Source organism: Puma concolor, chromosome A1, assembly GCF_028749965.1.
Source record: "Puma concolor isolate L17-30 chromosome A1, mPumCon1.1.hap2, whole genome shotgun sequence".
Lineage (NCBI taxonomy): Eukaryota > Metazoa > Chordata > Mammalia > Carnivora > Felidae > Puma > Puma concolor.
In genome coordinates, this window is record NC_141667.1 from 90,173,868 (window position 1) to 90,187,648 (window position 13,781).

Sequence of the window (13,781 nt, forward strand, 5' to 3'; positions counted from 1 at the left end):
TTCCCCACCCACTCTATTCTGAGATAACTATTAATCAACTACGATTGTTTTATTTTAAAAATATGCTGTAGAATTAGGTTATACAACATTTCAATTCAGGATTTTACGTATTTTTTTTAAGTGGAATTAGCACGCATTTTATTTTCTTTTACGGTTACAATTCTCTTTTGCATTAAGGTAGTGTTCATTTAATAAAATGGGATTTTTTTCTATCTATTGAAACATGAAATATTAATTATTAATTCTAAAAAGTTTGCTCCAGTTTTTATGTATACCTGGTGAGGTCTATGGAGAAGACTTGGTGAGTAAGTATGAATCCTCCCTGTGTCTGTTCTTCTAGATGTTCACTATCCTCACATTAGCCCATATTTGGCCTCTACCAATTGGTTGAAATTTTGGCTAAATCATTCTTACTGGACTGTGTGGTGTTAAGACAGTAAGTGCTCATATCTTGTCTTTCCTTGAAGGTTCCTGTGTTTCCTTAGATTTCAGGTTAGTTACCCTGAGACCTTAACTTCAAAAGTAGTTGTGGGTTCAAAAGTAGTTGTGATTCTATTGAGTATCTGAATGTTTTTATTATTTTAAGGCTGGGAGTGATGTGCTTTTCTGCTTTGTATACCCTCAACAGAACCCAAAACTTCACTCTTCTGTTATGAAGAAGGTCGAAGCCAAATTCTAGACTACAATGTAATTATCCTATAGAAATCTGTGGTGTGCATTATAGGTTTCACTTTTATATTTGGCCTCATTTTACTGTGTTGCATATATTTGTTTAAAATAACCTCAAACCTTCTGAGAAATTTCTGCCTAATAAACAAAAAGATAGGTAGGAAGGTCTATCTGCTTTTCTGTCACCTCCCTTTTAAGAGAATTCTAGCTTTCCCACTTAGTTTCTCTTCTTTTCTTTTTTCCTTTTGCCTATGCTTTTATTTGAAATGAGGACCCAAGAAGAAAAGGAAAGTGAAGAGAGACAGTAGCATCCAGATTAGAATTAAAGTAGAGGTTTTTAATAGTCATTAAAAATGAAACACAGAAACATCTTGAATGTGCGAATAAAAAAAAGGGAGAAAAAGGAGAACTTAAATGAGTACCGCTGTGGAACGTGTATTCTTGCATGAGGTATAATGAGAGACAAATAAAGACATTATTTTAAAGGTTCTTTTTGGCTGAGAGATTTTTTTCTCTTACGTGAGATGAGGCCATGCACGTCATGCAATGGCTTTATCGTATCATATAAAAAATGTTTGGGGATTTTGTGAAAGATTGTTAAAACAATCCAAAGATTTCTTTCATCTTTAACATATATTGTTCTGCATTGTTTTATAAAATATATAATATTCCCTCCCACTAAGTTATATATATATATATATTTTTTTTTGTAACATCTGTGTTTTAGAGACTTTTCATTATTTTTGAAAACTGCTGTAATGATGATATATATTAAATAAAAAGATAAACACACTTGACATGAAGTCCCGTTTGGGGGAATATATTCCCCCAAAGCAATAGTATAATATCAGTAAAAAGGTGTTTATTTCAGTATTATTTCTGAAGCAATGCATAGAAATAATCTAATGTACAGTAAGACAGAATGGGTGAATAAATTATGATGCGTCATATAAAGTGCAAATTATACAAGAATTAAACATAATGTGATAATTGACATATATATATATATATATATATATATATATATATTTGGAAATTTGTGCATATTATATTTTTAACCAGAAAAAGCAATGCATTGAGTAATAAACATATTTTTCTAAAACTATATCTATACAAATACATATATATATATATATATATATATATCAGATATATATGTATAAAGTTGGAAAATAGGGAAAATGAATACCAAACCAATTATTTCTAGAAGTTGCATCTGAAGAGAAGGAGGACAGAGAAACTTGCCCTTTATTCATATACTTTTTTAAAGTGATGACAGAATCAGGAATGATCTGAGTATTTCAATAAACAGTTACAGATACAAATTCAGTCAATGGTCTAAAAGAGGTACATACTAAATAATTAATAATGATCATACCTGTGGGTTAAGGTGGGGGAATCAAAGGGAGGATTTTCATCAGATCATTATATACCTGTTTAATTTTTTTCAATAAATATAAATCATGTTTGACTAAAAATAAAAACAATCTGGACCAATCTGAACCACTGTCTTTTCCACTGTAGAAGCTCAAATTGAGTAGTCATGGTGTTGGGTTGGCAATTATGCAAAGACCCAATAGCACAGGCTTCTCAAAGAGGTTGAACGTCCGATGCATCAGAAGTGGAATCTGATGTTATTTACTCAATATGTTATTAACTGTTGAGGAGACCTATCAGCTATTTGGTGACAACTTAATTTAAGCAAGTTATGTCTTCTCTGAGGTGCATTTATGTAACTGGGATAAACTAAGGCATAACTAACACTTGAAACTTCTCTTTGAAGGCTGACACCACCTTCCAGGGCCTTTGCCTGAAATAGCGCCTGATTAGCTTCAACCTCTTCCTTGTCTTGGATCCTGCACTCCTGTATTGATTTCTCCTGGAAGCACTTTCCTATTAAACCACTTACACCTGAATCCTCGGGTTAGGATCTACTTCCGGGAAATCCAGCCCGAGACCCTGGCAAACCCAAGGCTTTTCCACCAGCCCCGTCTTCTCAGGATTTGCCCACTGCCTTCTGTGTCAATCTCCAGCACTGCAGCGCGAGAATTCTGGGTAAGTGTCTGGAATTAACTTCTACCTAATGCTATAGTTCATTACATGTAGACCTGCAAATATTCCTACAAAGGTATCCTTGTGCCTTGGCATGTTCCCGCCAAGTCCAATAATGGTGACTTACAGAAGGATTTATTTTCAAAGGTCACGTTAATTTCTCCTGATGTGTTTGGCACAAGAGGTATGAGAAAATCACTCATCGGGCCTTTACTATTATGCAGTCTACTTAAACGTTATGCAATGTACTTAAAACTGAAATTTTAATTTTAAAAAATAATTAAAAAGTATACAAAGCTGAATACAATGAGTTTCTGGCACTGCTGATATCTAGCCAACAGTCTAAATATGGGGAATTACCATCTAAAAATAAATGCTAGTATTGAGTAATTGCTCTGGTTAAGATTGTTTTGAACAATCACTACATGTCATTCTCAGTTGTACCTTATTTGCTGAAAGAACATTCAGATTTCATTCTTCCTAATTCAAATCTTCGTTTAAGAACAAGCATAATTGGGAAGTGAACTGAAATAACTTTGGATTCACTTTCTCAGCTAAACTGATTTTTTTTCATGTTTTAATTGCTCCCTAATTTCTGTATTATTGCTACATGTCCTAAAATAAATTTTCCATCTGCTTTCCATGTTTGATTGTCATGTTGCCTCCCTTTGAAACTGCTAAACAAGCAGCTTTTCTAATCGCAATTTGTGGCTGTAGTGCATTTCAATGCTCACTATGCATATGGAAAATGCACTTGCCATTCAAAAATACAGAATAGATTGAATATAACTAGATAATTTCATTTGTGGATATAGATTGTACTCTGCAGCAGTTTTATTCCCATATTTAGTAAATTCTGGTGAAAGGAACAATTTCTGGGAAAAAGTGATTAAAAGGGAATAGCAAACATCTGTGCATCTTTCTTCCAATTTTTTTCTCTAACTTTTTCTCTAAATTTTTCTCTCACCAGACCCTCAAAAGTTTTTAGTTTAATTTGAAAAGGATAGCATATGTTTTTTTTTAAAAAGAGCATAATGACATATTCCATAATTAGACACCTTTCTTAAAAGATAAGGAAACATGTAGTTATGTGAATACATGCCATATTTCTAAGGCATGAATTTACACTGAAGTGATTGAAATAGCAATGAGTTATTTTAGAGGTTTACCGGTATACAAGATTAAAAGATAATTAAAAGTATAAAATTAAGTTTATTTTCTTTCTAAGATTATGCTGGAAAAGTACAAGAATAAAAATAAAGGAGTATACCTTCTTCCGTAGTAAATTTAGTTTTCTATATAAGCTAATAGAAAAATCCAATAGCTGGAGACTGAGTCAAGGCAGTCCATTGCCCAATGGTAGTTATGGTGTTAATTTCACCATTCAAAGATATGAATATAAAGTAAAACTAACTCTACTTTGAGGGTAGTAAATTTGGAAAAGGTGATTTGGCCATATACTGTGTATAAACCTTAAAATTTTCAGTATCTTTTGGTAATCCACTACAAACAAGTTAATCTAAGAAGATAGAGATACTTACAGAGACATGTTCACTGATACTCATTTCAATGTTATTTGTGGTCATACATAGTGTAAATTGGCTGTCCAATAGAAAGGGAATGGGTTAATAAACTAGATGTGTTCATTTATGGGCAATAATTTAGGGATCATTTTAGGGGAATATTTGATCTCTTATAAATGTTCACAAATAAAAAAATGAAGTTATAATATATTCATAGGATTACAATTTGTTAACATGAATATAGGAAAATTATGACAAGATTATATAAAAATGTTAATGGTGATTTTCTCTGGTATGAATTTATGGATAATTTTTATTTTCTTCTTTCCATGGTACATATTTTCCCAACTTCTGCAGAGTAATACTCCTTTTAAGTAGAGGAAAATTACAGAAATGGTATTTTAAGCTTTTTATGTTGTAATGCTAAATAACTACCTTATATATGTACCAAAGAGATGATTGAGGGCTAGCTTAATTAATAGGATTGGTGTGGAAAGAAAAATGCAGACGGGTAACTATTTTCAGGTGAAATGTGCATGAAGGAAGTCAGAAGTTTTTAGTATTGTGTAATTTTTAGAGTAGTTTGTTACATGAAGAGACTAAAAAACTCTTACCTTTTCACCTCTAGTTTCAAACAGAAATGTGTGTGTGCAGCCTGAATCTCTGGGATGATATTTCTGTACTTCAAGCCTGTCAATCCCTCACCTTTCCAGAACACTAAACCAATAAAGTGAATTATTTTCAAGAACAACGAAACAGAGAAAATGTGATCCATAAATTGACTTCTTTGTTCTGCCAATTGACTAAGTGACACTTAGTCATCTCTAAGTGCCTGGAGAAAATAAAAGGCATTTCTTTAGTGACGCTGATGAACAATTAGGCAATTGTAAAGCATTGAACGACAAAGTGCAGAATGCAGCGTAATATTGTTTTAGGCGTCTTCCTTCCCTTTCTTTTTTATTTTTATTTTTGGAGGAAAAATGCTTGAGGCCCATATTTTACTCCCCCTCCTACTCTCTACCTTTTAAAATAATGAAGAACATTTGCTATGGCTAACTTAGAGGGATGCAAGCCACGGTTCAAATAGAGAAGTTGTTTTCTAAGTCAGCCAGCACATTGTTTAGTGGGATAAACTGTTGCCAGGCTTTCTAACTTTGTTCAAAGTTCAGAAGGTCTGGTAAGTACTTCCATATCTCATTCCCTGCAACAAATACAAGTGTTTCTTATTAGGGATTATAATACACTGCTGTTTGCAATATTCCTTATCACACTGAGCTGAGATGGTTAGAGAGCGTCCTCTCTACAACTACAGAGGCTTTGAAAGGTGTCATTTGTAAAGGGTTATTTGGTTTAGACAAAATAACCTAGCTCTCTTTATAAGGTTAGTGCTAACAAAAATTATATTATGTGGAATCATAAAATCATGCACTTGTTTTATTTCAGTGGATAACTTCAAATACCTACACCAGTGCAAAATTTTTAAAAAAGCAAAAAACAAAAACACAAAAAGCAAAAACAAAAAAAAAAAAAGCAAATGTGTGGTTCATTTGGTTAAGCCTCCAACTTTGTCTTAGGTCATGATCTCATGGTTTATGGGTTCAAGCCCTGCGTGGGGCTCTGTGCTGACAGAGCCTGGAGGCTGCTTCAGATTCTGTGGCTCTCTCTCTCTGCTCCTCCCCCATGTGTGCTCTGTCTGTCTGTCTCTCAACAATAAGCATTTTAAAAAATTAAAAAAAAAATACCTACATGTATGTATGAACATATTTTTATATTCGATGACAATTGCTATGGGTAGACTACTCTGTAAAGCAACATAACAGATTGAACTCTGCAATATGACCCTAGTTGGTAGAAATAGAAATGCTGGATAAATACAGACAAACAGACCCACTAACAAATGTTCTTTTGGTCACAAATGGTTCAAAGTCAAAGGATAGCAATAAGCATTAGGTAGCCACAAAGTGTTAGATAGTGAATATAGACTAAAGAGAGTCGATCTGGGGTTCTAACATTCACAGAGATATAGAAAATATAGAAAATTTAAGCCTAAATCACAATGAAAGATACAGAAATGTACAAATTTCAGAACAATAACAAGAATTAAAGAATGAAATTTCTAATTCAATAGTTAAAAAAACAGGGATAAGAGGAATCTGGAATATTATAAATGTACAACTAAAAGTATATAAGTTCAAATAACAGTAGTGTCAAATATCAACTTAACTGATAGAATAGGTTCTCAAATAAGCCTACATATTAGAACAAAAGGAGACAGAGAAACCAAAAATTGAAAGGAAGAAATCTTTATTGAGCGAATTGAAGTATTTTTCCAAGAACTGAAGGAAAGACCTTTCTAAATGAAAATGAGTCATAAAAATGGAGTAGAATACATACATGCCAATTTACATTATGAAATTTTGAATAACTGAGAGAAAAGAGAACATCCTAAGAGTTTTCAGAGGTGGGCGGAAAAGGTTTCATACAAAGGATCAAGAGGGCAGACCTCTTGATCAATAGTGATACTGGAAGCTAAAAGAAAATGGAGGTCTGCATATGGAATGGGAGAAAATATTTATAAGTTATATATCTTCTAAGAAACTAATCAGGGGGCGCCTGGGTGGCGCAGTCGGTTAAGCGTCCTACTTCAGCCAGGTCACGATCTCGCGGTCCGTGAGTTCGAGCCCCACGTCGGGCTCTGGGCTGATGGCTCAGAGCCTGGAGCCTGTTTCCGATTCTGTGTCTCCCTCTCTCTCTGCCCCTCCCCCGTTCATGCTCTGTCTCTCTCTGTCCCAAAAATAAATTAAAAAAAAACGTTGAAAAAAAAAATTAAAAAAAAAAAAAGAAACTAATCAGAATAAAGAACTCCTGCAACTCAACAAAAAATAAATAACTCCAATTAAAAACTGGTCAGAAGATTGAGTGGACATTTCTCCAAAGGTGATACATAAATGGGTAACAAGCACCTGAAAAGATGTTCAACATCATTATTAGAAAAATGCAAATCAAAGCCACATGAGCTCATCACCGTTAGAATGGCTACTATATAAAAAAGTTAAAAGGTTTTGGTGATAAGGAGAAGTTAGAAGTCTTGTGCATTGTTAGTGGAAATGTAAAATGGTACAACTATGGATATTGGGATTTCTCAAAAAATTAGAATTACCATGTGATACCATGTGATACAAGTGCACTTGTGGGTATGTGCACCCAAAAAACTGAAGGCAGAGTCTCAGAGTGATTAGCATACCCATGTTCATAACATGTTCATAATAGCATTGTTCACAATAGCCAAGAGGTGAAAGCAATGCAACTTCTATCAGTGGATGAACTGAACAAAAATGTGACATATATATATATATATAATGGAATATTACTCAGCCTTAAAAGAAGGAATTTCTGTCATGTGCTGAAACATGGGTAAACTTTGAAGAGAATATGTTCAATGAAAGGAACCGGTTACAAAAAGACCTATACTGTGTGATTCCAGTTGGGTGAAGTACCTAAAGGAGTCAAACATAGAAACAAAAAACAGCATGGTGACTGGAGGGAAGGGAGAAATGAGGTGTTGTTCAATGGGCAGAGAATGTTAGTTTTGCAAGATGAGAAAGTTCTGGGGATCTATTAAACAACAAAGTGAATATGCTTAACACTATCAAACTGTACACTTAAAAATGGTTAATACGATAAACTGTAAGGTTTCTTTCCACAATTAAATTTTTAAAATTATTTTTAAAAAGTAGAAATACTTTTCTTGTCAAGATGGAATAAGCATCCTCTACCCTTGTTTTAGCAAATAAATGCAACCAACATTTCTGGACAGAAGGCATGGGATGGCTGAGAACTGAAAAATAAATGTTATTTCCCTTTTTGAATTTCCTACCCTGAATGAATTGTAGCCTGAAACCCAACACAGCACATCAAGTACAGACAGAAAGAGCTCCAACAGAGTCTCTCTATTTACTTTATGAGGATTGGGAAAGTGGGCTCCTATGTGTCAAAAGAGTAATTTTATGCCTTTAATTTTGTTTTTCAGTTCCTTTCTTCCATCCTATCCCCACCCCCCCCCCTCCAGGTCACCCCCACAGTGGCAGTAGTGAAAACAGCAGTGATAGTTGGGCAAATGTGTAAAACTTGAATGTACAAACCTCTTCGGGAGGTCCAGTGGTTGCAAGAGCATAGGGAGAATCTCCTCTGCCTTTTTTCCCCCTCTGTTCTTTTTACCACTTTGCCCTGCAGGCATCTATAATAATGGGAAGTACATAGCAGAGCCATGGAACCAAAACTCCAGCTTTACAGCCAAAGAATCAGGAAGAGAGGGCTTCTGGGAACTTCAGAGGGTTGGAGAGATAGTAGAAAGGAGTGAGCTCAGGGAAACAATCACACAAAACTGTGTGAATCCCCGGGTTCACTCCTGAACTGCACATGCATGGACATCACACTTAATAGCATACACAAAGCTTTGAGAACTGACTGTAGGTGAGGCATGCCCCAGGTCCTACACTGGCCACTGGACAGTGGACATGCAGGCAATGGCACTGCTGAGGTTTTGAAAACAGACATTGAAGCCACAACAAAAAATGTGGAAATAATCAACATTTTGTATAGGATTTAAACAAGACTCCAAGTTTCATAACATGATATTCAAAAGAGCTGAGATCTTGTAGAGAATTATTTGGTATACAAAGAACCATAAACATTTGCATATTACAAGGAAAAAATATTAGTGTGTACACAAAGATAAGACAGGGGAATCATAGATATTAAAGAAAAAAGCTATTAAAACCATGTTCTTGAAAGTAAGGGTCAAACACATGTATAACATATGGAAAGACAGTATTAACAGAGAAATAAAAATGGAGATAAAAAACAAGTGGAAATTTTAGAACTGAAAACAAAATAAGCAAGGCAATTTCCTTGGATTGGTTCAACAGCACAATGAAGATCAGTGAACTTGAATATAGATCAATAGCAATGATCCAATCTGAATGACAGAAAAATAGATTCAGGGATCACTGGCAAAACATTTTTAGAAGGTCTAATACTATATTTACAGATGTACAGAAAGAGCGTACAGAACAAAACGTTTAAAAATATAATAGCTGTTCCTCTCTGGGTTCAGACCTAGTATGCACGGACATGGCTAAATGCACCAAGAAAGTCAGAATCGTCAGTAAATCTGGGACCTGTTATGGTGCCTGCCTCGGAAAATGGTGAAGAAGATTGAAAAAAGCTAGCACACCAAGTACACTTGCTCTTTCTGTGACAAAACCAAGACACAAAGGGAGAGATGGGCATCTGGCATTGAGGTTACTGCATGAAAACGGTAGCAGGTATTGCCTGGACCTGCAACACCACTTCTGCCATCACAGTAAAGTCTGCCATCAGAAGACTGAAGGAGATGAAAGACCAGGAGAAGCTCCACCATTGGAAACATTGCTACCTTAGAATAAATGGGTTAATTTATGTACCAACACAACAAAAATATAATGACTGAAAACTTGCCAAATTTGGTGAAAAATGTAAATGTAGGGTTTGAAAATGCTCAGCAAATAACAAAGATTATACCGCCAAAGGAATGTATTAAATGTACGTTATAAGCAAAATACTGAAACCTAAGGGCAAAAATTCTTGAAAGCAGCCATATGAAAATGACCTATTGAGATTATAGATTTTGTATCATAACCCATGAACACTAGAAACAGAGCAACATTTTAAACTGCCAAAATAGGGGCGCCTGGGTGGCGCAGTCGGTTAAGCGTCGGACTTCAGCCAGGTCACGATCTCGCGGTCCGTGAGTTCGAGCCCCGCGTCGGGCTCTGGGCTGATGGCTCAGAGCCTGGACCCTGTTTCCGATTTTGTGTCTCCCTCTCTCTCTGCCCCTCCCCCGTTCATGCTCTGTCTCTCTCTGTCCCAAAAATAAATAAAAACGTTGAAAAAAAAATTTTAAAGTGCCAAAATAGAACTATAAACTCGGAATTCTATATCCAGTGAAAATACCGCTCAGGAATGAGGGTGAAGTGAATACATTTTCAGATTTAAAAAAAAAAATGAGAATTTGTTGTAAGGACATATAATCCAAAAGAATTGCTAAATTAAGTACTTAAAACTTAGCATATTTGTATATACTCAGAAGGTGAAAAAATCTCAAAAACTAGACAACATTCTGAACTATAAAAATATGAAAATACAACACATGAAAGTTAGTGGGATGCAGCTAAAACAGTGGTGAGATGGAAATTTATAGCATTAAATGTTGACTATTAGAAAGGTTTCAAGCCACAGTCTAAGCTCTCATGTTAATAAACAAAACAATTTGGAAAAGATCTTAGAAAAGATCTAACTGATAAACCTGCGCCTAGACTAACAAAGGCACAGAGAGAGAGAGAGAGAGAGAGAGAGAGAACACAAATGACCAAAATCAGGAAAGAAAGATGCATAAGAATTCATATTCCAAAATGATTAAAAGAGTTACAAGGAAATACTACGAATAGTTCTATGCACATAAACTTGACAAATGACATAAACCAATTGCTTGAAAGCCACAAACTGTAAACATTTATACATAAAGAAATAAATGACTGGATTTGTCATATGAATAGAAATTTCAGGGGGAGAACATCTTTCCAAACCCAAATTGTACTTGAAGAAGAAAAAGAACAGAAAGTAACAAATTCTATACAATTACTTTCAGAAAGTAAAAGAAATATGAGAACTTGCCAACTCATTTGGTGAAGTCAGCGATATTCTGATGCCAACACCAGACAAAAACAGAAAAAAGCATAACTATAATACTTCTCACAAACGCACAAAAAATTCTCAAAATATTTGTAAATGGAATTCAGCAATATGTAAAAAGAGCATGATGCAAGGTTGGCTCAATATTTGAGAGTAAGTTGATTTAGTCTATCATATTAACAGACTAAGAACATAAATTATATGATCACATTCAATGATGCTCAATGGCATTTGAAAAAAATTCAACATCTCTTCATAAGCCAGAGAAAACTAGGAATAGAAAGTAATTCCCTTAATCTGGCAAAGAGAATCTCCAAATAAATTCATAACCAGCCTCATAGTTAGTGGTGAAAGACTGAACACATCCTTTTAAGATTATAAACAAGGCAATGGTGTCCACTGTCATCACTCTTACTCAATATTTAATAGCAAATATTATCGGGGCACCTGGGTGGCTCAGTCGTTTGAGCGGCTGACTTAGGCTCAGGTCATGATTTCACGGTTTGTGAGTTTAAGCCCCACGTTGGGCTCTGTGCTAACAGCCCAGAGCCTGGAGCCTGCTTTTGATTCTGTGTCTCCCTCTCTTTCTGTGCCTCCCCCCACTAAGTTTGCAATAATTTTTTTTGGAGCAGCAATTTAAAATAAGTTAGAGTATAAATCTAACAATCTAACAAAATATGTAAAGAATCTATGTTGAAAAAATATAAATGCTGATGAAAAATTTTTATTTATTTTTTTTTTAATTTTTTTCAACGTTTTTTATTTATTTTTGGGACAGAGAGAGACAGAGCATGAACGGGGGAGGGGCAGAGAGAGAGGGAGAGAGGGAGACACAGAATCGGAAACAGGCTCCAGGCTCTGAGCCATCAGCCCAGAGCCCGACGCGGGGCTCGAACTCATGGACCGCGAGATCGTGACCTGGCTGAAGTAGGACGCTTAACCGACTGCGCCACCCAGGCGCCCCTAAATTTTAGGAAATCTTTTGAAAAATGGGGAGACATACCCTGTTGATAAATTGGAAGACTTAGCATAGTAAAGATGTAAATTCTCCCCAAATTGATCTATGGATATGATTCAGTTTTAGTGGGAACCTCAGTAGAAATTATTGTAGATATAGATCAGCCAATTCTAAATTACAGATGAAAAAGAAAAGGAATTAGAATAACTAAAACAATTTTGAAAAACAAAGTTGAAAGAATCAGAGTACTCAATTTTAAGACTTATTATGATACTATAATAATTCACACACTGGTTTTGGTGAAGGGGTAGACACATTGATCAATGAAGCAGCAGAGAGAGTCTAGATTTAAACCCATGCCAATATGACCAGATATTTCTGGCAAATGTGCAAAGGTAATTAAATGGGTAAAAATAGTCTCTTCAAATGGTGTGAACAATTAGTCCTCCATTGGCCAAACAAAAACCCAAAGCAAAATATCATCCTAAACTTCTCATCTTCTGCAAAGTAAACTCAGTAGATCAGTGAGCTAAATGAAAAATACAAAATCTAAAACTGTAGAACGTGGAATAAAACCATTTTTTAACCCTTTTTACTTATTTTTGAGAAAGTGAGAGAGATCGTTAGCAAGGGAGGGGCTAACAGAGAGAGGAGGAGACACAGAATCTGAAACAGGCTCCGGGCTCTAAGCTGTCAGGACAGAGCCTGATGTGGAACTCGAACCCACAAACTGTGAGATTATGACCTGAGCTGAATTGGACACTTAACCGACTGAGCCACTCAGGCACCCAGGAAATTGGAGTGAAATCTTAATGATATAGCCTTAGGAAAGAAGTCTCCGATCTGACCTTGAAAGTTCAATTCATAAGAGAAAAATATGATCAATTGAACATCAAAATTAAACCTGTGTTTTGTGAAAGACATTAAGAGAATGGATTGAGAAGCTACAGACAGAAAGCATTGGAAAAGAGTTAAAGAACTTGTATTGAAAGGATTCTTAAAACTCAATTCTTAAAACTTAATTAAAAATTGATAAAATATTTGAACACATCACAAAAGACTGTCTCTGGATAGCAAATTATCACTCGAAAAGAGGCTTCATATTTGCTGTTAGGGAAATGCAAATTCAAATCACATTTGGACACCATTGGTCCCCTATTTAAATGGCTCAAATTAAAAACTGACACAACCAAGTGCTGATGAGGATGTAGAGCCACTGGAACACTCACACATTGATGGTGAGAGTGCAGAATGGTATAGCTACTCTGAAGAAGAATTTAGAAGTTTCTCATAAATTTTTAATGTTTATTTATTTGAGAAAGAGAGAGAGGGATTGCATAGTCAATGAAAAGAGAAAAGATACGTATCTCGTCTGTCTCGTAAATTAGCATTTTAGGTATATAAGGAAGGCTCATTTTCATTCATTTGTAATTACTAGAAATTTTTTTTTTAAAAATTTGATATTTTCCATTAAATCATGAATCCAGTCAACTTAGTTTCAAATCAGATTCAAAATAGCTGACAGACCTATTATGAGCTTTTAAAAAGGCCAAGGTTAGTAAATACTATTTTCCACAACACCATAAATATTCTTACACAAAATAGAGATAAATTCTCATAACAAACGAAAAACCCACTCACCTCTACTTTCCTTTGGTGGGGAGAAAATTCTTCTCTTAATTTTAAGGGGCACTTTGGTTTTTATTTTCCTATCTTTAAAGTAAAACCTTTTAAAAATATGTGGTTCATCTGCCTGAGCAGAGTATGAAGGACCAATTTACAGTTGAGGCCATGTAGTGCTGATGAAAATCTTACTTGGTCTTTACACTGGGCATCACACTGCATCT

At 35.0% G+C, this 13,781-nt stretch overlaps 1 pseudogene; it reads left to right on the forward strand.

The window, feature by feature from the left end:
- The first annotated feature begins 9,262 nt into the window (after positions 1 to 9,262).
- LOC147584302 (large ribosomal subunit protein eL43 pseudogene) lies at positions 9,263 to 9,873 on the forward strand (annotated as a pseudogene).
- Positions 9,874 to 13,781: the final 3,908 nt, after the last annotated feature.